The sequence below is a fragment of the Trichoplusia ni genome, chromosome 11, assembly GCF_003590095.1.
Source record: "Trichoplusia ni isolate ovarian cell line Hi5 chromosome 11, tn1, whole genome shotgun sequence".
NCBI classification, from domain to species: domain Eukaryota; kingdom Metazoa; phylum Arthropoda; class Insecta; order Lepidoptera; family Noctuidae; genus Trichoplusia; species Trichoplusia ni.
In genome coordinates, this window is record NC_039488.1 from 2,600,245 (window position 1) to 2,605,091 (window position 4,847).

General features: G+C 41.6%; 1 pseudogene; it reads left to right on the plus strand.

Moving 5' to 3' along the window:
* The first annotated feature begins 737 nt into the window (after positions 1-737).
* Positions 738-4,196, plus strand: LOC113498941 (annotated as a pseudogene).
* Positions 4,197-4,847: the final 651 nt, after the last annotated feature.

The following is a 4,847-nucleotide window of genomic DNA, read 5'->3' on the forward strand; positions in this document are numbered from 1 at the left end:
CTTCCCAACACTGATGATGATTTAGATGCAAGGAATATCGGCCGGAAGCGACGCGATAATCCGCGGGGCCGCGTTGCCATGGCAACTGAGGGTATCGCGTCCCGACTCCCGCCCTTGCCACTAGTTCAGGGACACTTATCGTTATGGTAATAAATTGGTCTGGAATTCGTGCAATAACATCCGACCGAGACGCAATAAAAATGTTGATTTTGAATTTTGTTATGATAGTGGATGGTATATGACTGAGAAGTCGTAGAAAGTGATATTAATCGTATAAAAATAACAGAGATAAGTTTATATTAAAGGTTTTGTGTGAAACAGTTACTATACTAATTGAGATTGGAATGTAAAGAGGTTAAGCGTTGAAAAGAACTTTATTTAAAACTGACAGCTTTTATTTATTTTATAAAATAAGCGACGTTCAATCTATCTTGTGTATAATAAAGCAGACATTTTACGTCACATATCACTAAGCAACAAAGCTTCTAAAAATCCGCCATATAAAATGTAAATACGGCACAAAGTCCCCGATTTATTACCCGGCGACTGATGATGATATATCGACGTCGGCTGCTGTGTTGATCGTCACTTACCCTACCCTTATCACGCTGCACGTAATTTCGGATTCATTGCCCTCGGCCCCGCCGCCGGTGTCGGTCCGTGACTTTTATTAAAAAGAAAAATATTTCATATTTATATCAAATGTACCGTTATAATAACGATGTTTATTTTTTACAGGTACTAATTGGCTATGAGAGGATGAGCCATGGAATCACGAAGCGCGCCGCCAAGCCCCGACGAGCCCGGGCAGGCGGTGTACGACAGTCGCTGTGGAAGGTTTCCACACCCTCCTACTCTTCAGCGGACATTCGCGAGCTGCCGCGAGACCACACGTCCCCGTCCTCATCACCGCCACGCTGCGTCAGAGCCGGCGCGGCCCGACGACCGGGTGCTAACCACGGCAGAAGTCCACGACTACCCATCTTCGGAATCTGGCATTGCAGCCGATTGCCCACATCCTCATACTAGTAACGCTGATGATAGCCCCTCCTATGATCGCTCAGACTATGAAGGCAATTCAAGTTATAGTCTGAGACATACACCAGATTATCATCACACATTAGACTGTAACATCGGCCTATCGATTATAATCGTAGTCATACACCCGATTACAATCACGGTCATGGGTCAGACTGCGACCGAGCGCACGCGCGCTCACAGACGTCTCGTCGGCCGCACAGAAAGCATCGGCGAGAAGAAGACGACGGTGCTCAGTCACTTGATGAACGATGTGCTAGGGATCTAGACGAAATTCTACCAGCAAGACTAGCAGCTGTCAATTTATCACGAGAACCACCACCGCAGACATGGAATAGAAGCAACATCGCAGCGACTATGGAGCGATTCGAACCAGTTGACTATTCGTATGCGTATTATGACCATCACTTATCTATGCCCTCGTCGTCAAGGAAGGTAAACCGTCAACGTGGAAGAGGAGGTATTCCGCGAGACAGGTCATCACGTCATAATTATGTTACGAGGTACGGCACCGAAGAAAACATTTATGAAGAAATAACAGATGGTTCTAGAACGTGTCCTAAGCATCGTTATGTCCCCCGACAGTCACTAGTTTCTTTAGATAGAAGTGTAGTCGAAGAAGAAGTCCGTCGAGTAGAATCCAGGCACAAACGAATTTTGGGAGAGTTAAATCTTAGCGTCGAGGCAATGCTTATGCCAGAATGTGAATCCCCCGATTCGGAGCGGGCAGAAGACAGAGACAATATAGAGGAATTATTGCGAGTTGGACCGACGGATGAGCTACTTTCACCGGCAAGCTGTAATCCACCAGATTTAGACAGCGGGTTTAGTGGCAGCAGTAGCGGTGCGAGTTATGTCGGGAGTTTACGTCGTAAACCAACTGGATCAGTGCCGCACTTACCCGCTGTAGCTTACGGCACACGAGGTGCAGGGGTACGAATTCTAGGCGCAGACGAATGCGGTCTACGATGCCCTAAAGATGTCCCATCACCGCGCAGTTCCAGCTGCGGAGACGCAAAAACGAGCAGCTTTTGGAACAAAAAAAGCTTGGAAGAAGATATCTGGGTTTTCTAGTTCTAACAGCATCAACAAAGCCGGGCTTACTGGTAAGTTTTTCATATTTTGAACACACAAACATTTTTCAGTCTTCTTTAATGCATGCAAACTACAATAGCTGTTAATAGAACTTTATTTAATGAGTTTATTACTTCTGTATTTAGCTCAAACTAAACTTAAAACATAAAGCACATACTCAAAACATTCGTCGTCGCCCCTTAGGACGTTCACGAAACACAACGTAGTCATAAATCCAGTACAGAATGCTTAAAGTATAGAGTTTCATTCTGCCATAAAACGTGAATGAATACTAGCGGTATCAAGTCATGAAAACCCTGAGAGGATCATTCCTTTTTTTTTATTTGGCCCGCTTTCGTCCGCCCATAGGCGTTTTTCAGATGGACGCGCGCGCGTGGCTCTATGTTTGTTGTTTTCATTTTGGTTTAGTTGTTTGTTTTGTTAACGGTGCGGCGTTTTGCATTGCAGGTCTGCTCGTTAGGTACACTTTCCGGCGTAAGTCCGGCTCGCAGGGCTCTCAGGGCAAGCGGCGTGCCGAGCCCGTCAAATGCGATGCGTGCCTCTCACAGCGATGTTAGCCGCTCTATGGTAAGGCTCTCCGCCACACACATGCCACTTTGCTGGCAGATAGTACACTGGCTTCTTCATATAATTAGCTGGACATATACTAACATTCGATTAAATATACTTTCTACTAATAACAACTATATTCATGCAATTATAGAATTGGAAGTGCGCGTCCATATCATAGTTTGTCTCTTATTGAGATTTCAATCAATTTTATTTTTCTTTTATTTCGCAACCATACACAGCACAGTCATACACATAACAATCTTATTTTATACAAACAAAACTATTTAAAATATAAAGGTACAGCAGATAGAACCGGCCAGGTCAGAAACGATTAACGAAGTCGATATAAAGTTCCCTCATTAAGGTATCGTAGATATTACTTCTGCTAACTTCGACTTAAGATAAGTATTGTTCCGCAAGAGCCGAGACAATAGCGTGCGCTACCACTTAATTAAACCTCCTCGATACGATATAAACTATGAACAAGCGGAAAGTTCCCTTTAATCCTCCAAGACAAACGTTCATTAAAAGAATATACAATTTAAAAACCGTTCACATTGAAATGTCTTGGTTGCAGATGACGCGGTTAGGCCAAGCAGAGCTAAATCCAGAACAGCCACTATACCGTACAGGTTAATGATACTACTTATTACATAGGGACCATCTCCAACGGCGAGTGTCTTGCGATATTTCGGACTAGAATATCAGTTTGTAACGGAGTGCCGAAGTTTACCGTGTTCGCAACAGGTTGCCAGAGGCGGCTAGGTTTAAGGATTGTTTTAATCGAGTTTTGTCCATTCGTCGGAGGTGTGATGACTCTCAGTCGTCGTTCACACGCAGTTTAAACGTTTCGTTTCGCAGCGGGCGCGCAGCGTATCGTCACAGAGAATAGTTTTGTGCTACAATGAGACACCCGCCCGTGGAAACTGTCCCTCACTTATCATCCCTTGACTTATAAATTTATTAATATACTAATCTAATATCTAACTGCATTTATTCTCATCTTTTTAACAAACTAACCTCAAACTTGTACCAGAATTTTCTTGTAATTTTAATAAAGTTTCCTTGTTACAGCTACTCCAACGGAAAACTGGTGGTGCCGCTGGATTCCCTAGCACAGAGCTGAGGGGCCAGTCCCCCTCGGCATTCCCGCCTCCAACTCCTCAGAGGGACTCCTCAACACCGCAGGCCAGCGGTAGACACCACCAGTGACGTAGTTCGACAACGAGCTAAGAACCATTGTGTTACTTGAAACGTTTAAAGAAACATTCCATTTTACTTCAACAATAGGTACGAGTATCGTTAATGCCACCTCAGCTAGTCTCAAAGACAAACTGTTCTTAGGTGTACCCAGTGTAAATATAGTGAACGGACATTCAAATAATACTGTAGGAGAAACGGGGAGAGTATACGTTGAAGTGATAGAAAAGCCTAAATTAATTATTTGTATTGTTATAACGATCGTTTCATAGAAACGTAATGACTACATTGTTGTTACTTATCAATTTTTAGTAGTTTAATAGGTACATGAAAAGGCTGACAAAGTTGAAGAATCTGATTTTGTACATGATATGAGCTGCCATCTTAGCTAATATTTTAATTTTGTCTACCAATTTGGAATTTATCTGCGACATTTTCTATATCACAAATATTTGATAGTACATCGATATAATTCAATCTAAGTAAAATTCGTTCTAAAATGCTACAGATTTTGCCCAAACCATGGTGCTTGACATAACATTACAGTGACATCTTTCACTATTCTCACTACAAGCATTGTCGTGTAAATACGATTTCATGAGCCGAGCTACAAAAAATTGTAAGGTCCAATCTATTTATTTCAACATAAATATAATAACGTGTAAAATTTTGTTTAATAAATGTTTTAAACGTTAATCACATTCGGTAAATATTGTTAATAATTGTTAGTACATAGTTGTATATTTGTAAATACATGCGAAAAACATGGTGCACTACTTTGTTTATAATTTATGTAAATAGATATAAATGTACCTATACAGTCACAGTCGTAATGCTTTTATAATATTTTAAATGCAATCGTCGTACTTGAGTGTCACTTTGAATAAATGAAAAAAAAAATGTCAAATATCGAATTTGTTTTGTATTTATTGTGGGATGTATCTCATGTGGTATATTGGTGT